A 27958-nucleotide genomic window follows, 5' to 3' on the forward strand; every position below is an offset into this window, starting at 1 on the left:
TTCCTTCCAACCACCCTCATCTCTCACACCTGCCTCACTCATCATGCCACTTCCATTATTCCAAAAAGACAAGCATCCTGCTGAAATCCAATGGCATTGCTCACACTATTATAACTGCCTTATGAAGAAAAGGAGAATAGGTTTTCTGACGCTGTTGTCCATTATAGTAGTTAAAGGATTTTCTCTAAAGTCTTGCTACTCAAAGTATGGTCCTAAGAGCAGTGTTATCAGCCTCACTTCCAAGATTGCACAAAATTTATTCATGTATTTTGTTTCTTATCACTAAGTGCTTCTGAATTGTAGATGTCCTGTAACTTCATTCAGTCATCTTTGCCCAAGAATCATTTGGAGACAGAAGTTAATTCAAGTGGCAAAAAACACTTCAGTTATATCCTAGTATAACTTTATAAATATTTCTTTTGTCACAAAATACCAAATTGTACACATTTTCTTTTTAAAAAAATTTTAAACCAAACCTAATAGTAAAATAAAAAATAAAACTAATTATGAGTTTCAGGTATGTGAGTACTTTTTTAAAAAAAATAAAAATATAATTAAGAATTCTAAGCCAAACAGTAGAGACTAAAATAGGCTGGAGAGAAACAAGTACTGAAATGTGAAAACTAAAGGTTCAAATTTGTATAACCATTAACTTTACCTATTTCTGGTCTTAGCTAGTCTTTTGAAATACCTATTTTGTTTGATGTGGGCTCCAAAATATGTTTGGCCAACAAGTGTGATAAATGTTTACCCTAATATCACACCAGCCCTACCCCATGCAAGCTTCAATAACCTTCAATGACCTAATTCATTCAAAAGTATGCTTCTTGGTGAGAGTGCTTTAATGAGTCCATCACCATTTGCACTTTCCTTCATATCTAAGTACTAATTTGAGGTTTGTGCTACTCATTAAACATGATTCCAAAATGGGACACAGAGATCCCCACCCCAAACTCAATCTGTCTCGTGTTTCAGTTTGTGTGGACATCTTTGAGATTATTGATCTGTTTTTTTGTGTACCCTATGCCCTTGTTGAGTTTGCACTTACAGACTGTTTGTTGTGCCCTGCATGGCTCTGATTTTGAAATGCCAATTTGGAAAGCTTTATTTACTCAGATTCCATAATGCTGATCGGGTGGTCATTAGAAGCAGGATTTGTTCCTTCTCATGTGAGGGTGGTGGAAAAGAAAACATCAGAATTGTTCTCTTCTCAAGAGGTTCTCCATTATTTAAAAAAAGAAGAAAAAAAAATCACACACACACACAAAAACAAGAACAAACTTGTCTCATAGGTTTTTGTTTTGTTTTGCTTTTCTCATCTGTGACACTCCCCTTCACATCCCATGTTAATGCATAAGGAATTTTATGCAGCCAATAATACAAATCATTCAGCTTGAAGAAGTTAATTGAGGAGTCTTCTGTCATCAAAATGTCTAGTCAAGCTGGCAGTGTAATGTGGGGTGTGCTGTGACAGTATCCAACGCTCATCCAGACTTCTGGACACAAATGCTGTCATAAGCACAAACTACTCTAAGTCTACCCACCTGGTAGTAAGAAAGGATGAGGAGCCCTGTCCAATGTGGCTCAGTTGGTTGACTGTTGTCTTGTGTACTGGAAGGTGATCAGTTCAATTCCTGATCAGGACACATGCCCAGGTTGCGGTTCCATCCCAGTCATGGCATGTTTGGGAGGCAACCAATCGATGTTTCTCACTCATCTATCTTACCTAATAATAGAGAAACATGTAAATTGACCATACCTTTGCTATGCCCACAGCCAATCAGAGTGACTATGCAAATTAACTCAACAAAGATGGAGGTTAATTTGCATATGCGGTGGGGTGGCCATCGCCATGGCCAGCTCCTGGGGGTTGGGGTCCATCTGGGCGAGGAAGGCTGGTGCCAGACACCGCCCACAAGGTATCAGTCCATCGGGCCAGGGAGGGGGTATGGGGTGGGCAGCACCAGACGCCACCTGAGGGGTCTGGGTCCATCATAGGCCCCGGGAGGGGCAGTGGCCTGCCTAGCCATGCCTGCAGGGCCCTGGGAACATCGCAGGCATGGGGTTGCTGAGACACAGACCGGGCCTCTGGCCACAGATTCACAGCTTCGCGGAGACCAAGGGCAGGGATCTGCCTCACTGCAGAGAGAGAGAGGTTCTGCAGTGGCCCCAAGACATGGGTGGGCCAGGCCAGGGATCAAGGGGCATGGAAGGAAGCCCAGGGGGAGGGGTAAGGACCCGCAGCTCTGAGGCAGGGGTTGAGGGGCGGTGCCACATCAGTGAAGGGGTGCCGCACTGCAGGGTACTAGACTGACTGACTTGATTCAGAGAAGCTCCCAGTGCTAACCTGCCTAGGCCTCGCCCAAGCGGCCTTCACACTTCAGAGGAGGCGACTCCTGCTCCCGCCTTGACCCAAAAGCAAGCTCACGCCACCCTGCCCCACAGCAGAGCATGCCTAGGCAGTGAGTGCGAAGCCTTCCACCTGCTCCGGAGATGGGGGGTGGGGGTGGGGGCAGTATAGAATGGGAGGCAGGGGACGGGGGAGAGGAAAGAATGTGGAGCATCCGCAATGAAGAGGTGCTTGAGAAAGAGGCTAGGAAGCCTGAGAGGAAGGTTTGTTCTGTTTGCCCGGTGGCTTCCCCTTAGGAAGGGCAGAGAGCATGGCTCCTGGGGTTCCCTGTGCACTGAGTCAAGTTCCACAGCCAACTGGAATTGGCCTCAGTGTCCTGGTTTGTAAAATGGATTAAGCGTGTCCCATTGCCCTAACTGAGCTTTGATGGACAATTGAGATACCATATAAGGAAAGTGATGAAGAAGTGAGAAAGAAAAGGAAAGGCGAACAACACAAAAGAAAGACTAGAAGGAACCTGTAAACCCATTGTCACTTAAATAGGGAATATAGTCAATAGTGTTGTAATGATGGTATGATGCCAGGTGGGTACTGGAAATATCGGGGAACACTTTGTAAAGGATATGATTGTCTAACCACTATTCTGTAACTAATATAAAACCTGAAACCAATACAAAATAATACTGAATGTAAAGAAATGAAAATTGGAGTGAAATTTTTATAAATTTCAAAGTTTAAATAAAGGCTGTAAAGGAAGGAAGGGGGAGAATAAAAAAATAGTGTTTTTCATTTTACCACTTTATTGTCTTTTCAGTACATGAAAAAGACAGTTATCTTTATATGGTGCTTTTATACTTTTCTAAGTCATTATCTCATTTTAATTTCAGGGCAACCTAAAGACAAGATAATTATTCCCTCCACTATTCAAAGAAAGGAAATCTTGGTGTCTGGTCCCAATGATTCAATTGTCAAGCCCTTATTGTAAAGCAGGGTTAGTAAAATTTTCTGTGAAGGGTTATATCTATACTAATAAAAGCCTTGGGGGTGATCAGACCAGCAGTGGAGAGTAGTTGGGGCAATCAGGCCGGCAGAGGAGCAGTTAGGGGGCAATCAGGCAGGCAGGTGAGCGGTTAGAAGCCAGTGGTCCCGGATTGTGAGAGGGATGTTTAGGCCCAATCTCTGTGGGGTCCGGCCTAAACCTGAAGTCAGACATCCCCCGAGGGGTCCCAGATTGGCGAGGGTGCAGGCTGGGCTGAGGGACACCCTCCCCAGTGCACGTAATTCGTGCACCGGGCCTCTAGTTGCTATATACTAAATCATTTCAAAACTTAAAAGATTCCTTTATTGTTCATCATGGCTTAAACAGTAGTTAATTGTTCATCATGATTCTATGTGCTGGCAATCTGGAGGTCCTTCTGCTGGACTTTTCTGGGATCACTCTTGTGGCTGAGGCCATGTGACAGCCTGACGGGGACTGAAGAGTCCAGATGGATTCACTCCAAGGTCTGGCAAAGGTACTGGCTGCTCACTGGGACACCATGGTTCTCCTTCATGGTTTTTTATCCCCTGGTAGATTATCCTGGTAGTCGTGAGTTACAAGAAGGCAAGCCTCAAAGCAAAATAATATATCAAGTGTCTGAGCCCCACAATCCTGTCCACACATTTACTCATGCTCCAGTGGACAGAGCAAGTCATAGAGCCAAGCTCAGAGGCCATGTTTGAGAGGACTTAGACTGCTCCCTTGATGGTAAAAGTGGCTAAGAATTTGTTGCCTTTGTAATCCACCATTCTGGCTATTAATTCAGCTTCATTTTTAATTTTGTATGTTTGTACTTTCTTCCCTTTCTTCTTAATTAGGATCCATTGTGGTTCATATGTTTTATTGTTTCAGTAATTTTCTCTCCAGAGAACTTCAGTAAATTTCTTAGGTCCTGAGTAAATTTATTAGGTCCAAATTTTTTCTCTATGTGTGTCTAAAATATATATGTATTTTATTTATTACATAGAATACATAATTATATATTTTATAATATAACAGTGCATATCCTACCTAATAATAGACAAATATGCAAATTGACCGTACCTTCACCATGCCTGCGATTGGCCAGGAGGCGCGGGGGGGGGCGGGACTCGGGGTGGCCGGGGTGGCCGATTGGGCCAGCGGGACGCTGAGCTCGCGTCGCCAGCGGCGGCGCGAGCTCAGTGTCTGCACCATGGCTGTGCTGCGGCACAGAAAGGGCCTCTGGAGCAGCGAGCTCACGTCCCACCGGGGACCATCAAAAGCGGGGGAGCTGGGTGCCTGTCCACTCAGACACCAGGCCTTTCAGAAGCCTTTGCCATGCCGGAGGCTTCTGAAAGGCCTGGTGCACCAGCAGACAGGCACCCAGCTCCCCTGCGATCAAAAGCAAAAGCATGGGAGCTGGGTGCCTGTCCACTCAGGCACCAGGCCTTTCAGAAGCCTTCACCATGCCAGAGGCTTCTGAAAGGCCTGGTGCACCAGCGGACAGGCACCCAGCTCCCCCGTGATCGAAAGCGAAAACGTGTAGGGGACCCTACACGTGCATGATTCAATCATGCACTGGGCCTCTAGTTACTATATATTAACATAAAATTATATACAATTTACACATAATACATGTATAGTCTATGCCCTAAGAGCACTGCTTTAGCTTAATACTATTGATTTTAATTTCATTCTCATTATTTTCTAAGTAGTCTGCAGTTGCAATTCTGATTTCTATTTTGAATAAGATTAGTTAAAAGAGAAACAATCTTCAGCCTTGGCCAGGTAGCTCAATTGGTTAGAGCATTGTGCAGATGTAGCCAAGGTTTTGGGTTTGAACTGTGGTCAGGGCATATACAAAAAGCAACCAATAAATGTGCTTCTCTTTCAAATCAATAAGTAAAAAATGTAAAAAGAGAGAAACAATTTTTATCTATTTATTATAAAATTTTTGTTTTTTAATAACCAGAGACTAACCTTAGTACTACACTGACATTGTAACAATTATTGAGCTATTATTGTGATCTAATTGATTAATTTATGATCTATTTTTTATAAATTAAAAACATATAAAAAAAAGATTATTCTATATTTTCAGGTTATAGCCTTTGACATGGATGTATATGTAATTGATAAGGGAAAAGATGAAAAAGCAGATGATGTATGTATAAAAAATTGTATACATATAACAATGTCATAAATTAGTCCACAAAGATTACCTCAGTAATTTCTAAATTTAAATACAGACCAAAGTATAAATTCTGATTTTAATTAACAAGTAATAATAAAAATAAAATACAAAAGAGTCCCTGCCTTATTAATTCCATTCAAAATAAAAGTCAAAATTAAAATTGAAGAATATTTAGGAAATAATGAGAATGAAAATAGAATGAATGGGATCAGGTTAAAGCAGTCTCAGAAGATATACATATATCCATGTTCATATACATATATACACCTTTTGTTTTATTTTTATATGGATTCTTTATGTCTGTATTATATTTTTGTCTCTTTGATTTATATATATATATAAATACTCATTCCAGTATATATATACACACTCATTCCAGTATTTCCTGCAGATTTGGCCATACTAATTTTGATAATCATTTCATAAATAAACATTCTTAAGATCTAATCTTCATGTAAATTGTACCCTTTATCATTATAAATTCTTTCTTTTTTATTCACTGCTGTTCACCTGGAACTCCAAACTTTCTGACATTGATATAATGTCCTTTTTTCTGGGGTGGCAATTTCCTGATATGTGTCTGCACTGATATTCTTTATCTATGAAGCTCAAAAATTTAATTTTTCCCTCCTTAAAAATAAAATTTCAAGTCCAAAATATTATAGTTTTTTCTCATTCCAGAAATATTTTCTTGTGTTATGTATTTGAATATTTTATTTCCCATTTATGATGTTCTCTACTTTGCATTGTGTATCATTGTTTGGTTCTTCTTTATCTGACTTGCACATTTATTATTTTTTCTTCTGTTTCTTTAATCTTAGGGTTTTTTTTATTTTCATACACTGAATTCTTCTTCCACATCAATCACTGTATTTGTAGCTATAGATTTTGATTTATTGTTTCTAGTTTGTGTTGGTTATTAATAATGTTCATGATCCTTAATGTGTTCCCTTAGGTTTGCACTGCTGTTTTTGTCTCATTGTGTTGTTTTGTGTTGTAGGGAAGTAAAAATTTTCCTCAATCCTCCCTGGATGTGTCTGAAAATTAAACTGTGAGATTAAAAGACAAGAAACATACAAAGTTACTTAATATAAATTTTGCGTGATACAGGTGCCTTCATAAGGAAATGAAGACTAAAAGAAACAGACCTGAGTATTTTTTAATATGTTTTTATTGATTTCAGAGAGAAGGAGCAAGAGGGAGAATTAGAAACATCAATGATAAGAAAGAATCATCGATCAGCCCTCTCCTGCACATCCCCTATTGGGGATTGAGCCCACAACCCAGGCATGTGCCCTGACCGGGATTAGACCCATGGCCTCCTAGTTCATGGGTCTGATGCTCAACCACTGAACAAAATCAGCTGGGCCAGACAAGACTATTTTTATGCTAGGTTTGATGAAGAGTAGATAGATGTGGCAGAATATGATAGGTCAAAGAATCTGAGGTAATTATGGTAAACTGGGAGAAATTTAGCAAGGTCTGTTTGGGTTTTTCTACATGTCCCTTTGTCTATAGAGATAAGGATGCTTCTCCAAGTATAGGGAGGGCACCTCTCACATGAGAGTTTTAATGCCTGTTTCAAAGGAAAAGGGTAGAAGGAAGATTACAGTTGTTTTCTCAAACTCCTTCTTTTCAGAATATTTAGTATGCTAAGGTGGCATATTTTGGGGTAGTGTGTGTCTTGAACCACATCAGTATTTACTATTTGAATGCTTATTTGATGGGATTTGGCTCTCATTCATTTATTCCCAAACATGAAGCTCTTATAGGAAACTTTTTGTTTGTTTGTTTCCTGGTACATGCCTTCACCAAACTTTTCTTGATATGTGTTTTTTAAATTGCTTTTGTATTTTCACATTTTTATGAGATGGCTCAGCAGTGGTTGTAATAGAAAATCTTGGTGAAAATTGAGACAACATAGAAAGACTTGAAACTTCATTTTTTTCTCTTGGCCCAAGCCTACATTTGAAGATACTCATGTATCCCACAGTACCCTGTGCTCACTGCCACCTTAGAACGTGTCTGTATTTCCCATTAGATCATTGCTGTTCAGAGAATAGTCCTAATCAATCTGCATCAGAGTCACCCAGGGGCTTACTGAAAATAAAGATGCTTGGGTTGCTGTCCAATCTACTGAATCTAAATTAGTGAAGGTGAAGCTTAGAAATCTATATTTTAAACTCAAGTCCTTGTGAGTACTTTTGCATAAACTCTGAACTCCTTGGAGGTATCTTGCTCATCGTGGCTTTAACATAGTGCCAAACAATAGGGTAGGGGATCGAGATATCAGTATTGGATAAATAAATAATTGAGTAATGAAATTTTGTACTACATGCACCTTACGGTATATGTGTTAGCCAAAGAAAGTGACATCAAATTCTGGTTTTCTTTTTTTGCCAATGCCTAGTCTAGTGAAACAGGGTAGTGTTTTATGAAGTCACCCATGGGTGTTTTCCTCTGCTTTTTCCATTATCAGGATCCAAAAAAGTTATTCCAATGAAACATAAGAAAATGTCTCATGCATTGAAAACTCTGTACTGAAATAACTTGGCTGGGAACATCATTTAACGGTTGATAACTATTTGGCTCCAGAATTAGCAATTCACTGTTGATAAACTCTGACAGATTTAGATTTGTCAAATACCTTTCCCCTTAGTTGGAACCAAAAGGAGTTGACTGCAATAACCGTATTGTTGTGAAATACATTGGCATTGGAAACTGAAAGACCTGTTTCAGTCTCATTTCTGTCCGTTGCTATCTGAAACTCAGCACCTTTTCAGGAGTTGTTATGATGATTCAATGAGATTATATGTAAATAATTAAGCACAGAGTATGTACTAATAAGTTATAATGATTATTTTTTAAATTATAAATAATTTGAGAATAAAATGTAATAAATAATTATGTCTGGGAGGCACTGTAGTTTAATAATTTTGGCTATAGGCTAAGATGATTTCAGTACAAAATACTAGGTTAAATACATAAAAAAGTATTTTAAAATTTTGTAAGTGTGACCTATATAATGAACACTTGGAAACATGGGTAAGGGTATAATCATCAATCAAAATGCTTTTAGTTAAAAGGATTCTGGGAATTACCAGGAGGTTCATTCCAAGTGCCTGAGCAGTGATCATGGAAGAAAAAAGCGTGTTGCTTAACTTGGCAGAAGATCTTGTTCTCTTCAACAAGAACAATAAGAACATCAATCAAAAAAATTGATAGGATGTGTCGAAAGTTAGGACACAGAGGACTACAGAAGTCCCATTAGCTTGAGTACCATGATAATCAAGATCTCATCAAAGACTCAAGAGAGACTTTGGAGACAAGCTCCACATCAGTATAAAGATAAGACTCTGCTGTCCTTAATTTCCCAAGAATCGGCTCCTGGCTAACGTTACCATCTACAATAAACATAAGCATCAAATATAAAATTTGGGAATAAGTTTAATGAATTGTGTGATGGAATTAGAATACACTGTCTATGGCCAAATTTGTCTAAAGTGGTCTTTTTGAAATTTAGCCTTCTAAATATCACATTTTCAAACTTCCTATTGGATATGCTTTGACCAATCTTACCTCTCCATCAGGTTTTAATGCCAAAGCAATCAATAGCCCTCGATTATATAGATAATCATTTTTCTTTCATTCTCTTAAGGAAAAGTATTTTTAGCTTTCAGTTGAATTTAATCAGAGGCTAGATCCTGATAAATTATTTTTCTTCAACCATGTAAAATTTCATTTCTTCGGAGAATACCAGACGGCAAATTAATCGTTCATGATTTCACGTCTGATATGTCCTATAATGCGGTTCTGACTTTTCACCTCCCATTGACATTCATTTTAGAAAGTGCATCAATCCTGTGTGGAATATCCCACACATGAGAGAGAACTTATTTCTCTCCCCAAGCTCTCCCCACCCTACCTCATCCCAGGGTTTACCTGTAAAAATGACTGACAAAATAAGCACTGCAACAAATAAATATATCTTTTCAACAAAACATATTTCTTTCTCAAACACACAGATTTTACCCAGGCCCAAAATTCAACTTGATTTTAAAAGTACATTGTGTCTTGATATTTGAGCCAGAGAGTACCCACCAAAGTCCAAAGTTTCTTAGCATCTCTGAATCCACACCTCCTCTAGGTCCAAGTTTATTCTAAAATGTTTTGACTTAGAAGAACAATTTATAATTCACAGTGTCTGTAACATAATTATTTATAACACATTGAAACATTATTATGATTTTATAATAACCACAATGTTACTTATTGAGTACAAGCACCATATATTCTTTACACACACAATCTCATTTTTTATTGTGTCTGCTTATCTTCTCTTACCTTAGCACTAAGCAGGGTCCAGTGCTTGTTAAATAAATAAATGCATGCATGTGTGCATGGATTAAGACATATAAACTAAATTTTGGATTGTTTATATTTCTGAAGGTACAGCTAAGTAGGTTCTTTTTCTTCGAAAATTAAGTTTGCTTTTATTAAGCAGAACTCTTCTATACCTTTTATATGCTTTATCTTGGTTCATCTTCAGAACAACCTTATTAGGTATTCCCATTATCACGATTCCTCTTGTAAGAATGAGAAGATAGAGACACAATGTGGTTGATGGGTTAAGCAATTTGCCCGTGGTTGATGGGTTAAGCAATTTGTTCATGTGTAGTGAAACTAGGGTTATGAACCCATGTGGCCTGACACCAGAGACTACTGTTTAACAAGAGCACACACCCTGCCTCCCAGAGGTGACATGGGTGGGATTTACACAAACAGCTTTCTTATGCCAACACGTATTATCCCCAGGCCCATTGAGAAAGATAGGAAAGACACCCTAGCCCAGCCCTCTCTCCATCAGCCAAGTTGGCCATGCTGCCAGTAGAGAAGAGGAGTGTGTCTAAGCATTCCCCTCGTCTCTGAGAAAACTGGATCCTGGCCCATCTATTCAGAAAACCAGTAACCAACGTCAGGATCTCTAAATGGTCCATGTCACTATGTTCAGAAAACCAGCTAACAGTAGTTGGAGAATCTGGTAATTGTTACATGTGGTTTCATTTTATAGAATTGGAACCATGCTGCCCTGGAGAGAAAACAAGCCCAATTTTAAAAGCATTGATTGGGTATAATCCTGATTCTTTGTAAAATTGGACAGGCATTCAGATAAACATGTAAAAGGTCACCCAAACTTTGACATTTTAAATACAGCATTTGAGAATAAGTTTAAACTACTGTATTATAATCAGTTGAATAAGTCTGATTCATATTTAAGGTCTATAGGCATCAGGGGAGAAAGCTTCAGTATAAAGATATGACTGAAGAAGAACCAAGATGGCGGCATAGGTAAACACCTATACTTGCTGCCTCTCACAACCACATCAAAATTACAACTAAAAGGCAGAACAACTACCACCCAGAACTGTGGGAAAGCTGGCTGAGTGGAAGTTCCACAACTAGAGAGGTGAAGAAAGTGCAGGGAGACTGGTAAGAGGTGCGGAGGCGTGGAAAGTGCTGGCACCTGGATGTGCTGCTCTATTAACCAGGAGGGAGATACAAGCTCCCACTTGCTCTGAACTCCAGTTCTGGGCGAGACTCTGGGGGATCCAGACACATATGGGGAGAAACTGGACTGTCTGGAATCGGGATAGGAACGCGAGGGCGGCTTTCTCTCAGAGGTACTCACAGCGATCATTGTTCCTGCACAGAGGCGCAGGATGCGGAGACCCAGGGACCTCTCCAGTGCAGGGCTGACTGTCAGCCATTGCTGTTTGCTCAGCCCTGGTGATTCCCAGAGACCCCACCCCACCCAAGCTGTGCACATTGGTTTTTGCATATAAATGGCCTGTCCTTTCTCCGCCTAAAACCTGTCAAACAGCAGCTGGGTCAGAGAGCCCCAGAGCTTCCAAAAGAAGGCCCAAGGCCCAGCAGCAGCAGCCTGCCTTGCTTCACAGCTGGGGCTTGTCTGGGCACTTCCAAACTCTATACAAAAAGGAGGAATCTGCAGATGTCTCTGTAGCTCCTGCTGGGCGACCCCAGACAGTGGTTGACCTTGCACCTCCTTGGAGATCCAAGAGCCAGTGTACCCAGTGGTCAGAGTGAGACCATACTAGATTACAACTCTTCACATCCATAAGAGACACGCTCAAGGGGCAGACTCAGTGAGCACCAAAGCCCCACTGAAGCAAGTCCTGCCCTATAAGGGTGTCTGTCTCCTGCGCAACAGATCTTCTAGTGTAGACACAGCTGGTCATCATAGCCAATTGGCGTAGAGGTCAATTCCTCCCAGTGACACCAACAGCAATCAAGGGTTAACTACAACAAGACTGTACAAACAGCCCACAAAGGGGTGCACCAAGAGCGTCCACCTCAGGTAACTGGGGAGGCTGAGCCACTGGGCCCTATAGGACACCTACCACACAAGGCCACTCTGTCAACTCAAGGATACTTAGCAACTACCCAGTACATAGAAACAAACACAGGGAAGCAGCCAAAATGTGGAGACAAAGAAACAAGTCACAAATGAAAGAAAAGGAGGAAAGCAAACTACTGGATATAGAGTTCAAAACCACGGTTATAAGGTTACTTAAGAATCTTCTAGAAACCTCTGAGAAATTTAGTGAGACCTTCAAGAATATGGAAAAGGACAAATCAGAAATTAAGCATACACTGACTGAAATAAAGAATAATATACAGAGATCCAGCAGCAGACTAGAGAATCCCAAGAATCAAGTCAAAGCTTTGAAATACAAAGAAGCAAAAAATACCCAACTAGAAAAGCAAAAAGAATCCAAAAATATGAAGATAGTGTAAGGAGCCTCTGGGACAACTTCAAGCGTACCAACATCTGAATTATGGGGGTGCCAGAAAAGAGAGAAAGCAAGATATTGAAAACCTATTTGAAGAAATAATAACAGAAAACTTCCCCTACCTGGTGAAAGAAATAGACTTACAAGTCCAGGAAGCACAGAGAACCCCAAACAAAAAGAATCCAAAGCGGACCACACCAAGACACATCATAATTAAAGTGCCAAGGGCAAAAGACAAAGAGAGAATCTTAAAAGCAGCAAGAGAAAAACAGTTAGTTACCATACAACTGTCAGCTGATTTCTCAACAGAAACTATGCAGGCCAGACAGGAGTGGCAAGAAATATACAAAATGATGAATAGCAAGAACCTACAACCAAGATTACTCTACCCAGCATAGCTATCATTTAGAATTGAAGGTCAGATAAAGAGCTTCACAGAGAAGAAAAAGCTAAAGGACTTCATCACCACCAAACCAGTATTATATGAAATGCTGAAGGGTATCCTCTAAGAGGAAGAAGAAAAAGGTAAAGATAAAAAATTATGAACAACAAAGTGACAACAAATACATATATATCAACAAGTGAACCTAAAAATCAAATGAATAAAAAACCTGATGAACAGAACAGACTGGTGAATGTAATAGAATAAGGGGCATGGAAAGGGAGCTGACTGACAATTCTCAGGGGGAAGGGGTTGTGAGGGGGTGCAGAAAGAGATTGGACAGAGATCTTATACCTATGGATGAGGTCAGTGTCGGGGGGGAAGGCCTGGAGTGGGGTGGGAACTGGGTGGAGGGGAGCTAGGGAAGGGGGGAAGAGGAACATCTGTAATAATCTGAACAATAAAGATTTTTTAAAAAAGAAACCCACACTTAAAACCTATATAATTTTATTAATCAATGTAACTCTAATAAACATATTTTTTAATGGAAAATAAAAGAGATGACTGCAAGGAGAACCCAAGTTCCTAAATGATTTTTTTCTCTTGAGTCCCCTTAGCAATATATTTCTTTTATGTGGCAAATTATTCAAAACAGAAACCTCTCAGAAAGAGAGAAATACAAAGAATCAACATTATATATGAGTTCTAAGTTGCTTTGTCATGTATTAATCAAAAATCATTTATTTATATTTGGACTTAATAATTCAATTTTTAGGAAATTTCAGGAACATCACTTAAATTATCAGAGTTATAAATACTTGCATTGGTGTTAGTCTCTATTTGTGTTACTAGTGTCTGGGGTCCTTGGGAACTCCTAAGATGGGAATCAGGAGAGTTCACCACAAAAAATAATGCTCAAGCGAGAGGTTTACTATAGCTCGGAGACCAGGGAGACAGAATTCAAAAGGAAAAAGAAAACACTGCTCTCAGAACAAAGGCCAGGGAGAAGCTTTAAAGAAGTTCAGGCAGGAAATCTTCTGCACTGGCTTGCGCACACAGTACAACTACATGCTTGTTCATGTGCCCTGTGTCTCATTAGCATGTTCATTCTCCACCCTGGGTGTGTTTTTTACTATTATAATGAGGGTATGGTAACACAGGGGTATTCTGGGGCTGAAGTGTGCATGTGGTAGAGTCAAGAAAGTTTCTATGGAAATTTCAGTCTTATCAGAAGCTCAGCCTATCTCATTTGTAATAGAAAAAAATGTAATAATATGGAAATGAAGAAGTAATGTGGAAATAAGAGAAAATTTAATAAAGTAGAAAATTTTAGTGAAATATAGTCTTTTGTACAATGAAATATTCTCTAGCTATTATAAATCATGATATAGCAATAGAAATGTTTCTGATATTATACCAACGTAAAAAAAAAAAAAAAAAGACATACAGCATGATCTCAATTTTGTAACAGAAAAATATATCCTATATAATAAAAGCCTACTATGCTAAGTGTCTGGTCATCTGGTTGGCTATTCAACCAATCAAAGCATAATATGCTAATGATATGCTAAGGCCACTCAACCACTCGCTATTGAGTGCACTGACCACCAAGGGGCAGATGCTCCAACAGATAGCTTAGCTTGCTGCTGGGGTCTGGCTGATCGGGACTGAGCGAGACAGGCCAGACATGCCCTGTTGCCCTCCCATGGTCCCTCCCCAGCTGGCCAACCTCTGGCCCCGATTGGGCACCAGTGGGTTCCCTCGGCCTGGCCCATGCCCTCTCACAATCCAGGACCCCTCAGGGGATGTCAGAGAGCCGGTTTTGGCCCAATCCCGCAGGCCAGGCTGAGGGACCCCACTGGTGCACAAATTTATGCACCGGGCCTCTAGTATGCTTATAAAAGGACTGGGGGTGGGGGGAAACATATCAAAATGCGGTGTTAGATATCTCTGGGTGATAACTTTATGGATGATTTCTATATTTTTATACTTTTCAGTCTTTCTCAATTTTTCTGCAATGATTCTATATTATTTTCATACTGGAAAAATGCTTTAATAATCTAGTAGTTTCATGACAAATTGCTAGCTGTAGACTTCACAAATACAGAGGCAGCTCTGTGTGGTGTTTAGAGAGGTAAGGAGATTATGTTCATTCTATCTTTTATGTTACAGATGCATATGGGGGACCCAATGATTAAAATGTGGCCAGTGAATGTGCATTAGAAGGGAATAAGATTAGCATTTCTATTGTTTTTACAACATGAACATTAAGATCACTAAGTTTTTCTTGAGTGAGTCTTGCTTCATCAACCAGAAAAATAGCTTTAATTTTATTTTTATACTTTATTATGTGGTTGATATTTTAAACATTTATCCCTAAAAGTAATGCCAAGTCCTTTTGATTATACTTTTACTCAGCTAGCAAGAGCTGGCTCAATGAAATGGAATGCCCTGGACATTAGTTACTAGTGACAGAAGTCAGTTGCTTTTTTAAAGACTTGATGCAGCTTCCAGGCAATAAAGAATGGCAGCTTCTACTCTACACTCACAACCAAGCTCCTAGGAACATCAGATATGTGATTATGGTAACAACTGGGCCTTATAACTTTGGCAAAGATTTTGGCAACAAAATATTGTGGAAGCTTCATAACCAAAATAAATGTACATATTGGGTTTGTAACTCATGAGTAGTATAGCAAACATTGCACTTTTGGAAATTGTGCATCTAATAAATGAATAACACTGACTCAATTGTTTAGGTTTCATTCTAATGGCTCATAAATGCCATAGTTCCTCCAAGTGGAACTAGTTCTTTAATCTGCAAATCATCTTTGGTACACCTACTCTCTTGATCAGGAGCTGGTATGTGTGAACTGAGAGGTAATTATTTAGGGTTATGATTTCCTATCTTTTAAAGATTCTGTTGATAAAAATATATGTCCAAGAAATGGCTCTAAAGATTTCATTCACAAGTAATTCTCTTTCACAGACCTTTCCATAAGCTGTAACACATGCCAAATTTGGTTCAGTGAAAAGAGCTATTTAAGAATTTCTCCATGACGGGCACACTCAGAGTTGCATGTTATCATGCATTTGGGAAGTCCCTAGATGAATGTCATGGTTTTCAAGATAAACTTTGATTTTATTAAGAACCAGCCAAAATACTTAAGATCAACTCCTTTCCAAACCACTGCAGCAAAACCCACAGGAACTAAAAAATGTAGCTTGCTGTGAATCATTTCATCTCTTGGCATATCTAGCATAGATCATAGCTTCTGTTCCCCTCAAAATAGAATTAATGGCTCCATAAAACTACTATATACTGAGTACCTGCCACTTGCCAGAATATACTTACACTAAACTCAATACCATATCTAGAATTTAATTAACTTGTCCCAAAAGCACACAACGGTTAAGAGGAAGCACCTCAAAATTCTGGCCTATTGATTCCAAAGTCTGTGCTCTTTCAAAGCCAGGTTTATGATTTCTTATTTACTGTCTCAATATTCAGATAATTTCTATAAAGTTGTGGGGAGTAGAGGGAGGGCCTCTTTCATCAAAACTAAAATCAAGGAGGTTTTTTGGTTTATTTCAGGGAGAAGGGATAATTATTCACTTAATTCCCTAAATTCTTGATGCTTTCATGCCAGTGGAGGAAATGGTCTTAATGTTTGGTCCATGTTTGCAGGAGTAATATGAAATTGCTCTCAAATATTTATTCATTAAAATAAGGTCTCTGAGTAATATACAACCATGAAGTAAAACCAGTTGTTCAGAAGTTAACTGGATTGTTTTCACGCAATGCAGTAAAGTAGGTATTGTTATTAGCTTCATTTTACAGAACAAGAAATGAGGCATGGAGTAGGTTAAATAAGTTGACTATAATTAGTAAGTGGTATGTCTGGGTTTGAACACACATATCCACTCTACTGATTCTCACAGGTGGTGATGAGAACTGACCCAAAGTGTTTACTGCATGGCAACCCTAACATTCATGTGAACTTAAAAAAATATAATATACCAGCAGTGATTTTCAGCCTGTTTCATCTCATGGCACATGTAAACTAATTACTACAATTCTGTGGCATGCCAAAAAATATATATTTTGCTGATCTGACAAAAATAGGTATAATTTTGATTCATTCACACTGTATAGCTATTATTGTGTCGACTATTGTCATTTTTTATTTTACAATATATGGGAAAAGAGGTCAGTGTTTCAGACTAAATAGTCAGGTATTGCATTTTTAAAAAATTCTTGCCACACACCAGTGTACTGTGGCACACCAGTTGAAAATAGCTGTACTGTGCTAGGAAATCTATGCCACAGCACACTTTAAATATGCAAATGAATAAATTATATACACAATCCTTTCCTTTGGACCATATGTAAATAATGATTGAAACACTGTATAGTTACATAAATATTATGAGTTCCTGCTTTGAAAATATTTCACAATTTATCATCTGAGTAAAAATAAGTATGTTAACTTACTAGTAGTTATCTTGAATTTCTGGTATTTCTTATTCTAAGTTTCTTTAATTAATTCTGAATTTGTAGGTGGAACAGAAAACATATAATGCAAAATCAATATGCAATGATTTTTTGGAAACCTTGATTATGAATAATCAGAATTAGATTAGAATAGATTCTGAGGATATAGTGTGCATGCATATTGCCAATTGGTAGTAAAAATAAAGGTAGGTTCTGAAATGATTTAGAAGAGTATACAGTTTGCAAAAATGGATTAACCTCAAGTTCAAGTTGTGCTTAGGAAGGATAGTATTGACATTGAACACCAAATAGTGACTAATTCTATATCGTCTTGGTTGGTTCTGGAATATATCATATACTTTTTTTTTTTTTTTGCATATTTGCTTTTCTGATTTGCATTTTCTAAGACCAGTCTAAAAATCAGTTCTATTTTCTGGGCCAGATAAACTGATTGTAAATGGAAGCAGTCCAGCCATATTTAAGACAGCAGGAGAAAATCAGATTGGTATTTACTTGCAGTTATTATTATCAGCCTGTGTATTGGGACTCAGGATATCTGTGCTCTCCACATGACTGAACTGGATGGAGAGGTACTCCTTTATAACCCAACTGACCAAAACGGCTATAATGGAACCGATGGAACAAAAGTAGCAGTTCCTTTGGTTGTAAAAACCTATTCTCAGTCTTTTTCCTATTTCAACACACCAAGGGATATGGCACATCTCACCATTATCAGTGGGTCACCAGGCAGAGATCACATGACAGATGAGGGGGCCTGGTAAGTGTACAAAATCCTGAAGGGAAGTTGTCTGTGTTTTTTAAATCCCACCAAAGGGAATCGCATATACTGCCCAGCTCATCTCGTAAAATGATTTAAAAATACAGGAATTTCTAAGGAGCAAAATTCCGTACATTCAGTGAACAGTCTATAAATATTCATAGTAGATAATGATGACAACCATTATTGCCACTAATGACAGTTAGTGCATCCTCTAGATTATTTTTAAATTTAATGCTATAATCATTCTAAATAATTGTGTGCCTGTTCTATGTTAGACTGTTTTGTTTTTAAGTTTATGACAGCCTTATAAAAAAGAACCTATAAAACTATTAAAAGACAATTTCTATTTCATCTTGTTGGATCCTTGCCTATACTAGAGATCTGGAGACACAAGTGGGCTTTTTCAATGGTTCTACATGCCCTGCCAAAGAAAACTGTCTTAGTAAGTTTAGGCTGCTATAAACATATACTGTAGACTGAATGGCTTAAACAACAAATATTTATTTCTAATAGTTCTGGGGGTAAGCTATTCTCCCTCTTCTTACAAAGACTCTAATCCCCTCGTGGGGGCTCTTCCCTCACGACTTCATCTAAACCTAATTGTCAAAGGCCGCATCTCCAGACCATCACACTGGGGATTTAGGCATTCTACATATGAATTTTGAGGTGACACAAACATTCAGTCCACAGCAACAATCCTATATAATAAAAGCCTAATATGCTAAATGTCTAGTTGGCCAATCATCTGTTCAACCAATCAAAGCGTAATATGCTAATGATATGCTAAGGCCACTCAACCGCTCACTATGACATGCACTGACCACCAGGAGGCAGATGTTTCAACTGGTAGGTTAGCTTCCTGCTATGGTCCGGCCAATTGGGACTGAGCCAGACGGGCAGGACATGCCCTGGAGCCCTCCCGCAGTCCCTCCCCAGCTGGCCAACCTCCTGCATCCCTCCCAGGCCCTGATCATGGTGGGTGGGTGGGAGGTAATCAACCAAAGACCATCCTATATAATAATAGACATATATGCAAATTGACCACACCTTCGCTACACCTAAGCCACGCCCACCAGCCAACCCACGCCCACCAGCCAACCCACGCCCACCAACCAATCAGGACGAGTATGCAAATTGCCCCAACAAAGATGGCGGATAATTTGCATATCAAGACAGTGTCGAAAGAAGCCAAGAGCTGCAAAGGGGAGTAAAGCTTCGAAGAAGCAAGCAAGCCAGGGGGGCGGGGGGAGGAGAAGGGAGGAGCGAAATCAGGGCCGTGGGCGAAGGGAAAGGAAGGCGGGCTGGAGGAGAAGGCGGGGCCGGCGGCAAGGGCGGAGCGGAGGCGGGGCCGGGGGCGAAGGGAAACGCAGGCGGGGCCAGTGACAAGGGCGGGGCGGAGGCGGGCCGGGGCGAAGGGAAACGAGGGCGGGCCGGAGGAGAAGGCGAGGCGGGCGGCAAGGGAGGAACGGAGGCGGGGTAGAGTGCAGCAGGAAATCCCATTGCAGGAATTTTCCTGCAACGGGAAAGCTAGTCCTATATAATAAAAGACTAGTATGCAAATCGACCAAACGGCAGAACAACTGGTCGCTATGACGTGCACTGACCACCAGTGGGCTGACGCTCAATGCAGGAGCTGCCCCCTGGTGGTCAGTGCACTCCCACAGGGGGAGTGCCACTCAACCAAAAGCCGGGCTCACAGCTGGTGAGTGCAGCCGCAGTGGCGGGAGCCTCTCCCACCTCCGCAGCAGTGCTAAGGATGTCCAACTGACAGCTTAGGCTTGCTCCCCGTTGGTCAGGTCTAAGCCATCAGTCAAACATCCCCCGAGGGTTCCCAGATTGCAAGAGGGTACAGGCCAGGCTGAGGGAGCCCCCCCCCCCCCAGTGCACGAATTTTGTGCACTGGGCCTCTAGTAATATAAAAAATTCAACAATAATTATAAATTGCCTATAAAATGTCAGATAAAGAAGTTTCTATTTGTAACTCTGTCATAGTTTCTCCTCCTTTGTGATGACATTTTTCATAAGGCCTTAGCCAGGGATTATGAAAGGAGGAAAAACACCTAACAAAAGATATTGTGAACTGAGAAACTAGGAGTATTATAATAGATTTTGCAGTTTGATTTTAACAAAGTCCTTAAAGTCTTTAGCAAAGTCACACATTGTGCATGTGACTGCCTTTTCAGTGAGGTCCTTTTGAAAGTCAAGTAAGTAAATGACTAAATTAAGTCCACCTAAGATAGACTTGACATTATTTAATTCTAAAGAACTTTTTCTGATTAGTCAGAATTCTCTATCTCTTGTCTATTCTTCCTCCCTCTTTCCTTTCTTGCCTTTTTCATCTCTTTTATTCCTGCTCATTTTTTACTTTTTTGAGGAAACAATGCAGCTGATGTGTCTGGTGTAGATGAATGCCACTTCAACATCTCCATGTTGAGAAAGACCATCTCTTCAGGATGAACTTCAGTGGGATCCAAAGATAGATTAGCTAGAGACATTACATTTTTTAGAAGGGAACACAAGGAAGTTACTTCAATTTAATTGCTTCATGGAAAGAAAATTCCTATTTTATTATTGCTCTAAGCAGTTTCTATTAAAAACAGGTAAAATCAAGGGATGTGGCCAACAAGATACATGACCATATAACGTAATGTTTTGTCAAATGAGCAGAGATTTCCAGACATCTCAATTAGTTCTCTCCCAATGGTACTAGAATGTTCAAGATCATTTCAAATGCTCTTCAGACTAATATGGGGGTTAGAATAGCAGAGAAAAAAGGTAATAACTTCAATTAAGCCAATATTCTAGTTTCTCTATATAGAGATGAAAATATACTGTAGTATTTCAGGATTTTCTCTAAGACATTTTCTTTTTGGACCTGTATAAAATCTCTTAGACCACATAGAACAAACTTCCCCATATAAAACTTAAGAGACTCCATGAAACTTAATTAGAGGAGACAAATGTTGTAACTTCTTCGGACAACGAATCTCCAATGTCAATGTAGGTGATGTGTACTAAGTTCCCTTGTTCCTTGTATAAGAGCCCTTATTTTCTGCCCAGATATTTTCTTCATTATAATTATTAAAATTACTTATAATTTCATTCTGAAGATATGCAGGAATTATGCATCTTCTGTACTCTATGAGACATTGTTCATAATCCAAAATTTTCTAATTTTTAATTGCTAAATTATAAATAATTCCCTAAATCTACTTAATTCACTGAAATTATAAATGCTGTTCCTACATAAAGAAGAAATAATCATGGACAAAAATTAGACATATATAATTCTTGTTTCATTACATTTCCTACATAGGCTTATACTTAATTTTTCTTGTCCAAAACTAAGTGTCTTATTAGTGATTTGATAGTGAAAAATTACTCACAATGCCTGGCCTAGGATGAATTTTTAAATGCTCTTTCTGCCTGGACAGTGTGACTTACTTAGTTGGTTGAGCATTGTCCCGTTCACCAAGAGGTCACTGGTTCAATTCCCAGTCAGGGTACATGCCTGGGTTGCAGGCTTGATCCCCAGTTGGGGGCATGCTGGAGGCAGCCAATTGATGATTCTCTCTCATCAATGTTTTTGTCTCTCTTTCCCTCTCCCTTCCTCTTTCTATAAAATCAATAAAAACATATTTTTATAATTAATTTTTGTTGTTGTTAAATCTCAGCTGAAGATACTTTTTCCATTGATTTTTTTTTAGACAGAGTAGAAGGGAGGGGGAGAGACAGAGACAAAAAACATTGATATGGGAGAAACACATTGATTTCCTCTCACACACACTCCGAAGGGGTCGAGGATTGAGCCTGCAACCGAGGTATGTACCCTTGACTGAAATTGAACTTAAGACCCTTTAGTCCTTGGGCCAACGATCTAACCACCAAGCCAAGCCAGTTAGGGCAATAAAAACATATTTTTTTTAAAAATTGCTCTTTTTGATGTTATTAATTAGAAATTTATTTGGATATTTATATAATTAATTACTCATTCTTTCAAACAAAATACCTAGTGTACACTGGGGGCTCCAAGTAATGTGTGGGCACAGAAATGGAAAAATTTCTCAGCAGGGACAGCTGAACCAGTGGTTTCAGGACTTTATCCATTTACAGTAGAATCTGAGGCTGAAGGCATAGGTAATAGAATCCAACCTTCCTAGGGCAAAGAGCTAAAAAAATCTAAATGAAGAACCAACCTATTTGAGGTTCATAACAGAGCTCTCATTGCAGTGAAGAAGGGTACTCACCAGAAAACCAAGGTCAAAGTCCAGTCATGTGTACTGAAGGGACCAAAACTTAGCCTGTGTGCAAATACCCTTCCCTGTCACTTACCAGGAAGACATTGGGAGGACTACCTTGAGATTTCACTGTCTGATGCATTGATCAGGACTGAATCAGAAACCAGAGAACTGAGACTCTGGGATGGAAGTGTCTGGGGAAGACAGGGACTCATGTAATATAAAATTGTAGCCCTGGAAGAAGAGTGGTAAAAGTTCTAGTTTATTACTTTTACCCTATGAAATTAATCTATCATTGATACAAAGTACCAGAGGCTAAGACCAACAAGTAGTTAGCATAATTATGTGAGAAGTCCATCAGAAGGCTGATGGACTTTGATATTCAGCAAGGGCTGAAAATCAGCATTGTATTACCCTGCTGCTGGCTGAATGGCTGAAGGCAATCCCCTAACCTGATAATCCTTTATTGTTTACCAAACCTTACCATTGATATGTCTGTTTGCTTTGCTAAAGGGCAAATGTGTATTCTAGTAAAGAAAAAGCTAATGGGTATGGGCATTCAGGGAACCTCTCCACTAGAGAGTAAGGTCTCTGCCTGGCTCCCCTCATGCCTTCTAAATTTATATTTCTTATCTAGTATATCCATTTGTGCACAGCCCCTTCTCCAGACCTTGAACCCCAGCCGTGCCGGTCGCGGCTTCACACAAAGCCTGTATCAGAGTTGAAAATTGCCCTTCTGCCCTAAAGTATTTGACATGGTCCAGGGAATAATGATGATTAATGCACATGGATGCTTCACATTCTTTTCTTTCTTTCTTTCTTTCTTTTATTTTTCCCCAATATATTTTTTATTATTTCTTTATTAAGTTATTACATATGTGTGCTTATCCTCCCATTACCCTCCCATCCCCCCCACTCATGCCCTCACCCCCCTGTTGTCTGTGTACATTGGTTAGGCCTATATGCATGCATACAAATCCTTTGGTTGATCTCTCCCCCTTACCCCTCCCCTACCTTCCCTCTGAGATTTGATGGTCTGATCGATGTTTCTCTGTCTCTGGATCTGTTTTTGTTCATCGGTTTATGTTGTTCATTATATTCCACAAATGAGTGAGATCATGTGGTATTTTTCTTTCACTGACTGGCTTATTTCACTTAGCATAATGCTTTCCAGTTCCATCCATGCTGTTGCAAATGGTAAGAACTCCTTCTTTTTTACCGCAGTGTAGTATTCCATGTGTAGATGTACCACAGTTTTTTAATCCACTCATCTACTGATGGGCACTTAGGCTGTTTCCAAATCTTAGCTATGGTGAATTGTGCGGCTATGAACATAAGGGTGCACATATACTTTCTGATTGGTGTTTCTAGTTTCTTGGGATATATTCCTAGGAGTGGGATCACTGGGTCAAATGGGAGTTCCATTTCTAGTTTTTTGAGGAAATTCCATACTGTTCTCCACAGTGGCTGCACCAGTCTGCATTCCCACCAGCAGTGCATGAGGGTTCCTTTTTCTCCACATCCTTGCCAGCACTTGTCATTTGTTGATTTATTGATGATAGCTATTCTGACAGGTGTGAGATGGTACCTCACTGTCATTTTGATTTGCATCTCTCAGATGATTAGTGACTTTGAGCATGTTTTCATATGTCTCTTGGCCTTCCTTCTGTCTTCTTTCAAAAAGTATCTATTTAGGTCCTTTGCCCATTTTTTGATTGGGTTGTTTATCTTCCTTTTGTTAAGTTGTATGAGTTCCCTGTAAATGCTGGAGATTAAACCCTTATCGGTGATAACATTGGCAAATATGTTCTCCCATGCAGTGGGCTTTCTTGTTGTTTTGTTGATGGTTTCTTTTGCTGTGCAAAAGCTTTTTATTTTGGTGTTAAAGTGCTACAACGTATACTAGCCTATTTAATTCTCACAACAACTTATGAGGAGTTATTTTACAGATGAAGAACCTAAAGTGTGAAAAGGTTAAGTAACTTGTTAATGAAGACTTGAGTGTAGGCAGGCCCCTCCAGAGCTCATGCTTGTAACCACCAAAAGATTCTGCCTCTTCTGCACAACTCTCCTTCTGTTCTCCTCACTGTGTATGATGCCACACACATAATAAAAGCCCCATAAATACCTGTTGGACTGACACATCAATGAGGATGGATGCATTTGTGAATGGACAGATGGAAGAAGTCGCAGCTGAGAGAATACAAGCTTTATTTGGGGGAAAAAATTTCTGAGAATCTTCCTATTATAGAATCTCATAAAGCAAAAAAAATCACTTCACTAATAAGCCACCCATCTCCATCTTTTATTATCAAATGCTTTCTGTAAAGCTTCCACAACTAAAATAGAACCCAAATTGGCTAAGTACCATAAACAATATGTGTGGCTCTTTTTTAAAGAATATGGAAATAAAAGAGAACATTAGAATAATTGGAACAAAATTGTTCTGAGCCAAGCACAGAAAACTGCCTGCAGTCTTTCATTACTCTGTTTTTACGTGTCAAAAGTAGTTCTTTAAATACTCATTATTCATATTTATAGTAAAGGACATCATGTTTGTTAAATTCTGACTTGAATGAAATGTGGATGAGAGGAAAGGGAGCTTTGTCATCAATATTTTCCCTCCTGGTATAATTTTCTCTTTATTATATTGTAAATTAAGTACAGATTGTAAGTGATTTTTCTGGCATGTTATAATGGTTGGTAATGGACAGCCCTGCTACTATTATTGCTGGTCTTATTGTAGTATTTTGCCAATATGCTCATTGAGCATGATTTCTTTTAGAAGTGCTCTTGACAAATAAAGAACTTTTCCCAGATATCTTTTATACTATGATGCTCTAAGAACACATTTTCTTCTTATTATTAAAATATAATTGACTTACAATAGTATATTCATTTCAAATGTACAACATAGTGTTTTGACATTTACATATGATACAGTTAGTATGTAATCACCACACTATGTCTAGTAACCATCTGCCACCATGCCAAGTTATTACAATATTACTGATTATATTCTGTATGCTAGTTACTACATCTCCATGGCTTATTTATTTTAAAATGGAAGTTTGTACCTCTTATTCCCTTTCACATGCTTCGCCCATCCCCTACACCTTGACCCTCTGGCAACCATCAGTTTGTTCTGTTTCTGTTTTTATTTTTTGTTGTTGTTGTTTAGATTCTACGTAAGTGAAATTATATAGTATTTGTCTTTGTCCAACTTATTCCACTTAGCATAATACCCTCTAGGTTGAAAATGGCAAGATCTCATTCCATTTTTATTGCTGAGTAATATTTCATTACACACACACACACACACACACACACACACACACATATATACATACATATATATACATACATACAGGATGGGGGAAAATAATAATGCAAAAATAAACTCTGTTCATGTACTCAGAACTGTAATCCCACTTTTGCCCCACCCTGTACATACATGTGTGTGTGTGTGTGTGTGTGTGTGTGTGTGTGTATACCACATCTTCTTTATCTATTTATCTACTAATGGATATCTAGGTTGCTTCCATATCTTGGCATTTGTAAATAATGCTACAATGAACATAGAAGAGTATTATCTTTTTTAATTAGTGTTTTTGTTTTCTTTCAATAAATACCAAGAAGTGCTGGGTCATATGGAAATTCTATTTTCAAATTTTTGAGAAATCTCCATACTGTTTTCCATAGTGGATGCCCCAATTTGTAATCCCACCAACAGTGCACAAGGGTCCCCTTTTCTTCACATCTTTGTCAACACTTACTATTTGCTAATTTTTTTGAAATAGCCATTCTGACAGGTGTGAAGTTGTATTTCATTGTGGTTTTGATTTACATTTCCCTCATGATTAGTGATGGTGTATTTTGCATATGTCTGTTGACCACCTGTAAGTCTTCTTTGGAAAAATGTCTTTTGATACCCTCTGCCCATTTTTCAATTGGATATATCATTTGCAAATATATTCTCCCATTAAATAGATTGTCTTTTTTGTCTTGTTAAAGGTTTCCTTCACTGTGCAGGAGCTTTTTAGTTTGATGTAGTCCAATTTGTTTATTTTTTCTTTTGCTTTATTTGCCTGAGGAGACATACCAAAACTATATTTCTAAGACCAATGTCAAAGAGTTTACTACTCAAGTTTTCTTCTAAGAATTTTATGGTTTCAGGTCTTACATTTAAGTCTTCAATCATTTTTTGTTTGTTTTGTATATAGTGTAAAAGACTGATCCAGTTTCTTTCTTTTTTTCTTTTTTTTGCATGCTGATCCAGTGTGTACACACACCTCAGCACTTGCTGGTCCTGCTGGAGTGAGCTGCAGGGAACAGACTGCACAGCCTTGCAGACCTGCCCGGGGTGCCTGGGCAGAGCTCCCACTGGCACCATCTGGATGGAAGAGGAACACTAACAATGGTGCACCTTCAATCCCAGAGAGTTCCCTCAGATTCCAGGGAGCTCTCACAGTTCCCAACCTTGTCTCTTTGATCTTTCTCTCTTGTTTGTTGTGAAGAAGCTGTTCAATTGCCCTCAGTTGTCTCTTGGGAGGAAATGCTGTAAATATAGGTGCATCTTTGATGTGTTCATGGCAGGGGCCAGTTCCGAGTCCTCCTCTGCCACCTTTGTGCGCCTGCCTCTCCAAAAACACATTGTTTTTAAAAGTAGCTATTCTAAACCCAATAAACCTTATCCATCTGGGCATGAGTTAAATTTTTCTTTCTTTATTCTGAAACCAAATTCTTTTTCACCAAGTGGGAAGAAAACTTACAGGAAAAAAAGCTGGCATTTTCTTAAGCATTTAAGTTTTCATCCAAGTATTATTGATGTAGTCACTTAATGCATGCAGATTGTTTATACATATTTAAATTTTAGGGTTTGGCATTTTTCAAATAACTGAAGGCTGTATGGTGTCTTTGATAATAATAACTTTGTCCAGAGTCTGTGTGGATTGACTATTGAAAACTAATTTGCATATTTTGTGGATTTTGGCTTCCAGCCCACTTAGCTTAGGCCTTGTCTGGTCATCTAGTCATATTTTCACAACAACTCAAGTGATAGGATCTTTTCCACTATCATTTGAAATGCCTTACAGCTGTCCTTGTTAACCTTTGTATTTACCCATACGGAGAGCAAAGGGCAAGTTTTTTGCTCAGTTGAACTCAAGCAAAAACACTAGATTTTTAAAAATGTTTGTTTCAGGTCTCACCTAGCTCACTCCTTTCTACCCTCTCTTTAAGGACTAATGCCCTGATCTTTAAGTGAAAGTGGTTTTCTATAGTCATTCTTTTTATTGTATTTTGTTAATTTTTTTAAATCCTCACCTGAGGATATCTCTTCCATTGATTTTTTTTTAAGAGAGACTAGAAAGGAGGGATGGGGAGAGACAGAGAGAAACATCTATGTGAGAGAGATGCATCTATTGGATGCCTCCCACACACATCCAACTGGGGCTGAGGGATGAACCTGCAACCCAGGTATGTGCCCTTGACCGAAATCTAACCTGTGACCCTTCCATGGGCAGGTTGATGCTCTAATCACTGAGTACACTGCCCAGGGCTATAGTTATTCTTCCTTTCATTCATTTATTAACTTGTTCATTCAACATAATTTCAGTAAGTCCCTAATATGTGTCCAGTTGTATAATACACAAATAAATAATAGTTAATTGACAGTCTAATAGGAATGAGGGATGTGTAAATAGG

At 39.0% G+C, this 27958-nt stretch overlaps 1 long non-coding RNA gene across 1 annotated transcript in view; it reads left to right on the top strand.

Annotated features, from left to right (window-relative positions):
* LOC129149777 (uncharacterized) overlaps nt 1–26926 on the top strand; it is a 36642-nt gene extending 9716 nt beyond the window's left edge. Inside the window, exon 3 of the long non-coding RNA XR_008556585.1 lies at nt 26532–26926. This is a non-coding gene — a long non-coding RNA (uncharacterized LOC129149777). The remainder of the gene's footprint in view (nt 1–26531) is intronic.
* Nucleotides 26927–27958: the final 1032 nt, after the last annotated feature.

This window comes from Eptesicus fuscus, chromosome 7 (genome assembly GCF_027574615.1).
Source record: "Eptesicus fuscus isolate TK198812 chromosome 7, DD_ASM_mEF_20220401, whole genome shotgun sequence".
Lineage (NCBI taxonomy): Eukaryota > Metazoa > Chordata > Mammalia > Chiroptera > Vespertilionidae > Eptesicus > Eptesicus fuscus.